This window comes from Moschus berezovskii, chromosome 24 (assembly GCF_049115385.1).
Source record: "Moschus berezovskii isolate FMDL1 chromosome 24, NW_MosBer_1.0, whole genome shotgun sequence".
Classification (NCBI taxonomy): Eukaryota; Metazoa; Chordata; class Mammalia; order Artiodactyla; family Moschidae; genus Moschus; species Moschus berezovskii.
Window position 1 is genome coordinate 10,266,671 of NC_142483.1, and position 12,072 is coordinate 10,278,742.

General features: G+C 42.1%; 1 protein-coding gene across 3 annotated transcripts in view; it reads left to right on the forward strand.

Annotated features, from left to right (window-relative positions):
- Positions 1-2,628: 2,628 nt before the first annotated feature.
- Positions 2,629-12,072, forward strand: part of RBM6 (RNA binding motif protein 6) — an 84,500-nt gene continuing 75,056 nt past the window's right edge. Inside the window, exon 1 of one of the 3 annotated variants that reach the window (XM_055413859.2) lies at positions 2,629-2,787. The gene's annotated coding sequence lies outside the window, so the exon portion shown is untranslated. Of the gene's footprint in view, positions 2,788-3,187; positions 3,338-12,072 lie in introns of those variants that run through there. The other 2 variants (XM_055413862.2, XM_055413861.2) reach the window with 2 other exon arrangements.

The following is a 12,072-nucleotide window of genomic DNA, read 5'->3' on the forward strand; positions in this document are numbered from 1 at the left end:
GCAACTGGATGTTGTACTCCCCATTCTGGGTGAGGGCTCTGTTCTGGATCAGCTCTTCTAAAACAGTTCACACTTTTTGGTCTTAGGTAATATAACAGCCTTACAAGTACTATGGGCCGGTGTAAGTTAAAAAAAAAAATCCAGATGCTTCCTCTATAAACCCTCCATCATCACCCTAAGGAGAAGGGGAAAGTTGTCAAGAGCATGAGCCCTGGAGTAGGACTGATCTGAGTTGGAATCCCCCCACCTTCTACTTTCCAGCTGCAGCAAGTTAATCTTTCTGGGCTTTGGTTTCCATAACTACAAAAGGGGATATCATATGGTTACTGTGAAGATTAAATGAGATAATGAAGGGTCAGCACAAGGCCAAGAGCAGAGTCATGATAAAGGGTTGCAATTAATTATTATTGCCCAAGGAGAGTGGGCATAAGGCAAAAATAATTAGTTCCTTCATATGTTTACCTCTTGGAAGGACAAAGTACTATCTGATAAGGGAGAGAGCCACCAATAATGGCCCAGTTTGGGAAGCAAAGTACCCAGAGTCCTGTGTAGGTGTTCTTCTTCTTCCCTGAAACCTCAGTGCTGGTGTGTCCCAGGACTCAGGTCTGGAACCCTGCTCTCCAGTCTATAACTCACTCCTTCATTCGCAAAGCCATCTCATCCAGGCCCAAGGCTTTAGGTACCAGCACCAGTGATATGTTGATACCTCCCAGATTTGCAGCTCTAACCCTGACCTTTAATTTGAACTCTAGGCAAATGTAGGCAATTGCCAACACCACATCTTGTCTGCTAGGCATCAAAAACAACCTACTGAAAACTGAGTTCCTTCTCTTCCTACCAAAATTGCTCTTCCCACATTCTTCCATCTTTCCAGGCAGGCTCCTAACCAGCTGGCCTGCTCCTGCCCTTTTCACCTTCAGCCTATTCTCCACACAGAAGCCAGAGGGATCCTATTTACCTGGAAATCATGATATTATTCTGTTTAGAGCCCCCCAACAGCTTTCCATCTCCCTCCTTCCGGAAACCAAACTCCTTTGTGCAGAGACTGTGTATCTTGTTTAGTTTGTCACCTGTCTTCAATAGCCACCCCCACTCCCATCACCACCAGAGCAGCAAAGTTTATCAGCCTTGTTCAAGCTCCTGTAATGCCAGTACCTGATCTAGTGCCTGGCACACAGCAGGTGCTTCATGAAGTTCTTGAATGAATGACTTCCAGTCAAGATGCCTGAGAAGTGGAAAAGTAATTTTAAAGACTACTTAACCCAACAATCTCTTTTCTCTACAGATGAGGATTACTTTATTTTAGAATATTTTATAGGCTTTTCTTGCAGCAGACTTCTTTGATCCCATGATGTTGAATTCAGGCTCTATAATCAGGTTACCTTCCCTGAGGGGCCACAGTCTGAGGATACTGGGTAGCTAGAATCAGCAAGCATTTCAACAATGTACAATCCACTTGGAAGCTTGAAGCTGGCCATTTGAAGAACATTAGCTGTGAGAAGATTCTGGACGTGAGCTGCACACTGAAAGTTGTTAATCTGCAGATCAACAGATACCTTGATCTGCAGATACCTTCTAGTTCCTCTGTGACCTCGCACAAGTCACTCTTGGCCAGATTTATGGCCCGTGAGCTAGCAAGGCCTCATGGAAACCGAGTGGTATTTCCTTTATAGGTAGGGCTGCTGCTGCTGCTAAGTCACTTCAGTAGTGTCCGACTCTGTGTGACCCCATAGACGGAAGCCCACCAGGCTCCCCTGTCCCTGGGATTCTCCAGGCAAGAACACTGGAGTGGGTTGCCATTTCCTTCTCCAATGTGTGAAAGTAGAAAGTAAAAAGTGAAAGTGAAGTCGCTCAGTCGTGTCCGACCCTTAGCGACCACAGGCTCCTCCATCCATGGGATTTTCTAGGCAAGAGTACTGGAGTGGCTTGCATAGGTAGGGCTACTAAATCTTTAAGACGGGTGATATCCACCAGTGTATCTGTGAATAGCACTGAAGATTAAATGAGATAATGAAGGGTCGGCACAAGGCCAGGAGCAGAGTTGTGATGAAGGGTTGCAATTATTATTGCCCAAAGAGAGTGGGCATAAAGCAAAAATAATTAGTTCCTTCATATGTTTACCTCTTTTGAGCTGGGAATGGCTAATTTGAAAACCCATCAGAAGGAAAAGAGGACGAGCCTGTGATTACTGCTATTCTATCCAATGGGAGGGTCGGGAGCCAGGCTCTTCGTGTGTGGGTCACAAACTCCTGCCCCGGAAGGCTTAGGGTGGAGAAGGCTCCCTTTCATCCCCTTCACATTAACGGAAAATAAGTCCATTTTAAGCTAGGCAGGCCAGGGTCCTGTCCGCACTCTGGCAGGGAGCAAATCTCGAGAAAGCCAAGCCACCCACAGACTGCACGCTTTGCTCATACTCGAAAAAGGGAAAGAAGACAAGCGGCGGTGGGCTAAGGGCCAAACCACAACCCCCAGCAGGCCCAGCGGACCGGGGCAGGGAAGCGCACCCTCCCATTGGACGTGGGCAATAGCGTGCCCCCCACGCCCCGCCCCCGCAGGCAAGCACACACCCCCGCCCCGCCCCCGGCCTCCGCGCAGGGTACGCCGGGAGTGGAGTCGGCGCGACCCGACGCTGTATACTCCATCTCCCGGCGGGCCGAGCGCTAAAGGCGGCGGCGCCTTTGTGGAGGCAGTGGCCCGGCGCGGAGGAAGTTCCGGTCTCCGCGGCGCTGGGTCGGTGGCGGCGGCTGAGGATTAGGAGGAGCGGGCCGCGGAGGCCGCGCTGCCTCGGTAAGGGCTTGGGGTGGTAGAGAGGGCGCGCGGGAGCCAGCGGGGAAGGAGCCGGTCTGTCAGGCCGCTCTGGACGTCGCGGGACCGCGCGGCCTGGAAGCTGCGGCTTCGGTGTCGCGGGGCGGCCGCGGCCTCGCTCAGGAAGAAGAGAGCCAAGTGGCGGTGTGGTGAGGGAGGCGCCGCCCACGGGAGGAACGCCCCAGAACGGTCGCGGGCCCGGGGCGGGGCCCGGCCTGGCGGTGGAATTACCGGTCCAGTCTCGGGGCGGTCGGCTTCGGGGGTCCGTGGCTGGCGCGTGGTTGCGGTTGGGTGCTCTTGGTCCGAGGGGCTGCAGGCAGGCGGCCCTTTCTTCCTCCTTTTTCCCCCTGCATTTGGCAGGAATCTGATCCAGTTGTGAGGCATCGCTCGAGAGGGAGTTTTTCTTGTGCTTAGCACGTAGCTTCGCCCTCAGACCTGGACAGACCGGAGTGGGCTCGGCCGGACAACAGGGCGCGAGAGCTCGGAGCCCAGCACGCCGGGCTGTAGAACCTGGATCCCGGGGAGTGGTCTGGTGGGTCCTTTGCCAGTTGGGCGAATGTGGGAGGACAGGGTTATTTCCTTGTATTATGCACTCTTTAGATTCCTTTTAGTGGTGTATCAATAAGTCTGTTTTTCTCTTAACTGTAGAATTGATCTTGTGCTACTTACTGGGCTTAACTCTGGGCGTGCATTTTTTTTTTTTAAATAAAGAAAAGGGTCTTGTTTTGTAGGGTACATAAACTGTAAGGGTAATTGTATTTTTTGCACATTCCAGGTTTGCTTGTGAACGTCAGAGTTGTGGGATCTAGGTGGAGTTTAGTAGACTCTGATGCGCCCGGTCACCTGGTTCATTTTTCTGAACTCTGGATTGTGCCCTCGGTTTGTTAGCTTTCAACTTCCTGTTGAGTAGTGCCGCCACTGTGAATGGTTTAATAATGTCAACATCAGCAGACTTGTGAGGACTATAGGAAGAGGTTTCAAGAACTGATAAGTGAGGGTAGGACAACCGGTGTCTAATGATATGTTACCATTTTAGTGAAACACACAAAACTTGCACCGGAACCTTGCCTGGTTAACTAGTATCTAACCAGGTACCTAGCCCATAGGATAGGCTGTTTAGGATGTTTTTGGACATCTGTAGCATTCCTCTTCTTTGAATTCTGTTACCAGAATTGGGTTTACTTTTGTTGCCTTTGGGAGCCTAGTTTTTTGTAGCCTTTCATAGGAGAATTGTCAATGGAGAGGTTACAAAGTGAATGCTCCTGCCTTATTGAAGATACATGGGCAAGGTTATACTCATCTGCAAGTGTTTAAATATATAAAACAATGTGTTAATAATCTAACTCAAAGTTGTATTAAGATTAAAGAACTGTTGGAAAATTCTGAAATTTTAAAGATCATAAATCATGGAGTCATCTTGCTTAGAATAGACTTTTCTGCTAGACTTCCACAGTAGTTGTTCATCTCATTCACTTAGGGGGCATCTATCGGGTACCTTTTATAACCTTCCTATCACACTGATAGGAACTGTAGGAGCTCTAGAAATTGATCTGGTTTGAACTGTTGACTCCTCCACTAACTGAGCAACATTGGACAAATTACCTAACTTCAGTTTCCTCATGTGTGAAATGAGGTTAAGAAATGCAGCCACTTCGAAGGTTGTTGTGAGGTTTACGTAATCCTTTTAGGACAGTGCCTGGTGTGAGGAAAGTGTTCACTGTTAGCCACTACTGTTACCTTTAAAAAATTTTTTTTGTCACTTCCCTGGCAGTTCAGTGGTTAGGACTCTATGCTTCCAGTGCAGGAGGCGCAGGTTCCATCCCTGGTCTGGGAACTAAGAGCCCACATGCCATGTGGTGCAGCCAAAAAATTAAAAAGAAAAAAAATTTTTGTTGAGATAAAATTCACACACCATACATTTCACCCATTTAAGATGTCTAATTTGATGTTTTTTCATATATTACAGTACTTTTTTTTTTTACAAAGTTGCGATAAATATATTTTGTTGCATATCTTGTAATGAAATTTTCCATTTAAGCCATTTCTATGCAAGCCACTCCAGTACTCTTGTCTGGAAAATCCCATGGGTGGAGGAGCCTGGTGGGCTGCAGTCCATGGGGTCGCTAGGGGTCGGACATGACTGAGCGACTTCACTTTCACTTTTCACTTTCACACATTGGAGAAGGAAATGGCAACCCACTCCAGTGTTCTTGCCTGGAGAATCCCAGGGACGGGGGAGCCTGGTGGACTTCCTTCTATGGGGTCACACAGAGTCGGACACGACTGAAGTGACTTAGCATATGTAAAATTCACATACAATTCAGTGCATCATTTACATTCACAGTGTAATGAAACTATCACCACATCTATTTCTAAAACTTTCATCACCTTAAACAGAAACTCTAACCATTAAGCAGGTAACTCCCTTGCCCCTTCCCTCTAGTCCCTGGTAACCTCTAATCTGTATTCTGTCTCTCTGAATTTGCCTGTCCTGGGTACCCTATGTAAGTGAAATTATACAATAATTATCCTTTCATGTCTGACTTTTTTCAGGTAAAATAACGTTTTTAAGGTTCATTCATGTCGTAGTGTGTATCCAAACTTCATTCCTTTTTTTTTAATTAAAAAAAAATTGAGATGTAATTGACATCTACATTCCCTTTTAAGGCTGAACAATACTCAGTTGATACGTATAAGCTACATTTTCCTTACCTGTTCACTTGCTGGACAGTTGGGTTTCCACCTTTGGCAATTGTAAATAATGCTTCTGTGAACATGGGTATACAAATATCTCTTCATGACCCTGCTTTCAATATCTTTGCGTGTATGCCCAGAGTTGGGTCATATGATAATGCTGTGTATAGCTTTTTGAGGACCCACCATACTGTATTCCACAGCAGTTGCATCATTTTATGTTCCCACCAGTAATATGCAAGGAGTCTGATTTCTGCACATCCCAACACTTGTTACTTTCTGAGTTTTTTTGGACAGTAACCACCTGAATGGGTGTGAAGTAGTCCCTCCATCTCTTCCTTCTGCCTCCCTTTTTCTTAACCATTTTGACCATTTTAAAATGTACATGTCAGTACCTTCACATTGTTGTGCAACCATCATTACCATCCAGCTTCAGAACACTTTCGTCTTCTCAGACTGAACCTCTGTGCCCATTAAACAATAGCTTCCCATTCTCCCCACCCCTTCCCCTGGCAACCACCTTCCTACTTTCCGTCTTTCTGAATTTGCCTGTCCCGAGTACCCCATATACATAGAACAATAACTTATACAATATTTGTCCTTTCATGACTGGCTTATTTTACTTAGCAGACTATCTCCAAGGTTCATCCATGTTATGTCTGTTGGAATTTCATTCCTTTCTGAGGCTGTATGTATATATTAAATTATCTTTTCATCCGTTGATAGGCACTGGGTTGTTTCCACCTTCCACCTTTCAGCTGTTGTGAATAATGCAGCAATGAACATGGAGGTGTGCACATATCTACCTGAGTCTCTGCTCTCATTTCTTTTGGATAATTGGAATTGTTGGATCGTATGATAATTCTGTTCTAAATTTTTGAGGCACTGCTGTATGTTTGACACAGTGGTTGCATACATTGTACATGCCTAACAGCAATGCACAGGGTTCACATTTCTTCACATCCTCACTAGCTTCTGTTAAGTTCATTTGGTTTTGTTTCAGTAGCCATCTTAATGGGTAAAAGTGGTTATCTTGTAATTTTGATTTACATTTCTCTAATTGTTAATGATGTTGAGAGTCTTTTTATGTGTTTATTGGCCGTTTGTGTGTCTTTGAAGAAATGTCTATTCAAGTCCTTTGTTCATTTTTGAATCAGGTTGTCTTTCGTTGTTGAGTTTTAGTTTTCTAGATATTTTGGATATTAATCCCTTATCAGATATGTGGTTTGCAAATATTTTCTCCCATTCATGAGTTGCCTTTTTATTCTTTTACTGGTATTCTTTGAATCATAGACATTTCTAATTTTGATGAATTCCAGTTTGTGTATTTTTTTTTGTTGACTCTGCTTTTAATGTCATATCCAAGAGATCACTGCCAAATCCAATGCCTGAAGCTTCTGGTTTGTTTTCTTCTGAGTTTTAGAGTTTAAAATTTTAGGTTTAGCTCTTTAAACCCTTTTTGGGATAGCTTTTGCGTATGGTGGTGGGCAAGGGTCGCGCTTCATTCTTTTGTATGTGGATTTCCAGTTCCTATGACCAGTTGTTGAAAAGACTGTCTTTTCTTCTTTGAATGGTCTTGGCACCCTTGTTGAAAATAACTTGGCCATGTATGTGAGAGTTTATTTCTGGGATCTCTAGTCCATTGTTTTGTTTGTCCATATACCAATACCACACTGTTTTGATTACTGTAAATTTATAGTAAGTTTGAAATTGGGAAGTGAGGGTCCTCCAGTTATGTTCTTTTTCAAGGTTATTCAGAGATGTATGAAATTTCATATGAATTTTAGGATGGGCTTTGAAATCAGATGGTCTTGAGTTTGCATATTGCATATTTTCTTCATATTAGTTTTACTGTTTTGGGACAAACCTCTCAAACTATTTGAGTCTCATTTTCAGAGTCTTTGAAGTGGGGATTGTAACAAAACTTACCCCATGGAGGACCTGTGATGATTAAATGAGAGAACCCATGTAAAATGCATAACTGTGGCAGAATCAGTACTCAACTATTCTTGCCTTTATTATTGTTTCAGAGAGTAGAGGTAGACAGACTCAGAAAGGTCCTTTCCAGCTTAATGTGATTGTGATTTTAAACACCTGAGCATAGTAGCAGTAATAATAGTATTTAGTACATTGTTGCTTTAAATTTTTTCAAAAAAATATTTGGAGGTGTGACTTATATATCATAAAATTCACTGACTGTAGCTGTTCAGTTTGATGCAGTCATCACCACAATTCACATTTAGAATGTTTCCAACACCTCAAAACATTCCCTAGTTTCTGTTTGTTGTTAATCTCCACTTCCCACTCTAACTGCAAGTCCTAGCATCTACTAATCTGCTTTCTGCCTCTGTAGTTTTATGTTTTTATGTAACTTCATGCAATTGGGCTATCTGGCTTCTTTCACTTATAATTTTTTTGAGGTTCTTCCATGTTGCATTCCTTTTTATGATTATATCACATTTGTTTATCCATCTACCTGTTGATGGACATTTGGATTTTTTTCAGTGTTTGGCTATTATTCATAATAATAATGTTGCTATCAATATACTTCCTCTTACGCATGATCTCATTTACTCCTTATAGTAATCATATGAAGTAGGTACCACTATTATTCCCGTTGTGTAAGAGGAGAGCGTTGAGGCATATATAATTTAAATATAACTTACCAAAGATGCATAGAAAGCTGGAATTTTTTCTTCCTTTTGTTCCCCCCTCGACTGTGCTGAGAGGCGTGTGGAATCTTAGTTACCTGACCACGGGTGGAAGCTGTAATCTCAGCATTGGAAGCATGGAATCCTAACCACTGGGCCATCTGGGAATTCCCAAAAGCCGGAGTTTGAATTCAGGCAGTCTGACTTTAAAACACATTCACTTAGGCCAGTGGTCTTGAAATTCCCTTGAACCATCTAAAAGGATTTAACAATTTTTCACCCCTAAAATTTTGAAAAAATTGTTTACCACTTTGTACATTTCTAAGTTGACCTCTTAACACTTCTGTCATAGATGGCTGCAAAGGATGTATTTTCTGGCATGATATATTGCATGTGTGCTTTAAATATATAGTTGACAAAATCTTGGAACTAATGATTTAATTTATGGAAAATGTCTGCATTTAAATTTATGGCAAATCAAACCTTAATGTCAGTCGTTTAGCCGAATGAGTCTGCATCAGTGGGAACATTCTAAGTCCCAATGATTTTTGAATAAACTCTTAAAATAGTAGTAACATATACTGAGCAATTTATTTATCAGGCACTTCTCTAGTGAATTTGCATTGTCATTTTATCCTGATAACTATGAAGTAGACATTATCTTTGTTCCGGATTTTTACAGATAAGTAAACTGAGGCACGAAGTTAAATCACTTGCTCAAAGGACGTACCTTGTGGCCGAACCACGATTTCCTTCCCAGCAGTTGAGCTGTGAACCCCACCAGCACAGTAGGTCCAGAGACTGCACTTCTGTCCCTTCACTGCCATACTGTGCTATCTTATAAAATTCACTTTATACTAGGAACCTGACTGTAATTTGCTGATGTAAGGGGTGAAGATATAAGAATATTTAAAATCTGGAAAATTTCTCTTCATAAGAAAAAGTGGCTCTAATGAAGTGTTTCAATGTCTCGTGACAGTAGTGAAGTCTAATTTATGCATGAGCTTGAGATCCCTATAGGATGGTCAAGTGGCCATTTCTGACAGACATTTGGACTTTATAGGAAAGTCTAAGCTAGAGATGGAGATGTGGAAAATATAATCGTAGTGATAGTGATTAAATTGGGAATGGACAAGATTGGCCAGTGTCTTAGCTTGGACTGCTATAACAAAATACCCTAGATTGGATGACTTAATAACAAATTTATTTCTCACAGTTCCAGAGGCAGGGCAGTTTCAGATTAAGGTGCCAGACAGTTTGGTTCCTGGTGAGATCTTTTTGGTTTGCACACAGCTGCTTTCTTGCTGTATCCTCACATGGTACAGAGAGAGAGCACTCTCTTTTATTCCTTCTTAGAAGAGCATTAACCCCTTTCCTAGGGACTCTACCCTCATGACCTAATTACCTCCTAAAGGCTCTATCTTTGGTTACCATCAAGTCAGAGATTAGGACTTAAACATGAATTCTGGAGAGACACACACATTCAGTATAGTCCATATCACCCAGGGACAGCATCATGAACAGTGCTAGGGAACATAATAGAGCCTAGTTAGCATATTTGGTGGACATTCATTTATTTAGTTAACTGATGTTTAAAGGTTTTGTGTTGGGGGGTGTGTGTTTTATATGAGAGAGACTAGAGTATGCTTACGAACAAAAGCAGAGTGGTAATATAGGTCAAAAAAAGGAGTTAAGGGACTTTGCTACTGGTCCAGTGGTTCTGAATCTGCCTTGCAGTGCCGGGGACTTGGATTCAGTTCCTGGTTAGGGAGCTAAGATCCCACATTCCACAGAGCAACTGAGCCTGTGCCGCAGCTAAGACCTGATGCAGCCAAATATTCGTTAAATGATAGTGATAGAGTGAGGTAAAGGTAGAGCCTTCAGACTAGTCTTTAATCTTGTAGTACACAAAACATTCCAGGAAGATGGTGGACTTGTATATTTTTAAACAAATCAATATGCAGAACTTTGCCTTCAACAAATGCTGTTCTTATGGGTCTTGTTCCTGAATGTAAGAGCTATAACTGTCAAACTCTTAGAAGAAAACTGAAGGGGAAAGGTTTATGTGTTGGATTTGACAATGATCTTTTAAAGGATATGACACCAAAGGCACAGTCAGAAAAAGGAAAAATAGGCAAATTGGACTTCATTAAAATTAAAAACTTCTGTGTTCAACAAGATAAAAGGCAGCTCACAAAATGGGAGAAAAAATTTGCAAATCACATGCCTGGTAAGGGATTAATATTTAGAATATGTAGAAAACTCCTAAACTCAACAACAGCAACAAATAACGTATCAAAAAATGGGCAAAGGACTTGAATAGACATTTCTCCCAAAGAGGATGTAAAATGGCTAATAAGTACATGAAAAGATGCTCAGCATCATTAATGATAAGGGAAATGCAAATCAAAACCACAGTGAGATACCACTTCACACCCATTAGAATGGCTGTTACTAAAATACAAAAAAGCAGAGTAGTAAGTGTTGGTGAGGATGTGGATGAACTGGAACTAGTATCATTCTGCTAGGGCTGCCATGACAAAATACCACAGACTAGGTGGCTTAAACAACGGAAAATTATTTTCTCACAGTTTGGAGACTGACGTCTAAGATCAAGGCATCAGCAGGGTTAGGTTTTGGTGGGGCCTTTCTCCTTGACTTGCAGAAAGGCCTCTCCTGGTCATGTCCTCACATTAGCTTTTCCCTGTGCATGCACTTTTGGTGTCTCTTCCACTGACACCAGTCCTTTTGAATTGGCCCACCCTTGTGGCCTCTGTCAACCGTAATTACCTCCTTAAAGGCCAGGTCTCCAAATACAGTCACATTGGGAGTTAGGGCTTGAAGCTCTGGGGGACACAATTCAGCCCATAACAGAACCGTTTGCACACTGTTGGTGGGAAGGTACAGTGATGTAGCTGCTGTGGAGAACACTGTGGTGGTTCCTCGAAAAATTAAAACTGGAACTACCATATGATCCACCAATCCTACTTCTGGGTGTCTATATCTCCGGAAGAACTCATCTCAGATATTTGTATGTGTATGCTCATTGTTCACATTATCCAAAAGATGGGAGAGTCCAAATGTCCATCAGTGGATGAATAGGTAAAATATAGTATGTTTACACAGTGGAATGTTATTCAGCCTTAAATGAAATTCTAATAGATGCTGTAATATGTATGAACCTTGAAGACATTATGCCAGGTGAAAAAAGCCAGTTGTGAAAGAAGAAATACTCTTTAATTCCACTAGAATTATCCAATGGATGAATGGATAAGAAAGCTTTGGTACATATACACAATGGAGTATTTCTCAGCCATCAAAAAGAATGCATTTGAATCAGTTTTAATGAGGTGGATGAAATTGGAGCCAATTATACAGAGTGAAGTAAGCCAGAAAGAAGAACATCAATACCGTATATTAACGCATATATATGGAATTTAGAAAAATGGTAACCTGAACCCTGTATAAGAGACTGCAAAAGAGACATAGGCATTTAGAACAGTCTTTGGGACTCTGTGGGAGAGGGTGAAGGTGGAATGATTGGAGAGAATGGAATTGTAGCATGTATATTATCATAAGTGACCAGTCCAGGTTCGACGCATAAATTTTCCTCTGTTCAAAAAAAAAAAAAAAATAATTCCACTAGAATTAAGAGGTTCTTAGAGTAGTCAAAACTATATAGACAGAGTGGAATGGTGGTTGCCAGGGACTGGGTTAAGAGAGGAGTGGGGTTACTGTTTAATGGGTGCAGAGTTTTGCTTTTACAAGATGAAAAAAGCTTGGATGGATGGAGATACAAGTTGCAAAAACACTATAAATGTACTTAATCCCTCTTAACTGTAAAATGGTAAACTTAAATGTATTTCACAATTTTAAAAATTATTTTTTTAAAATACGTTCTTATTGATTCTTCATTTCCACC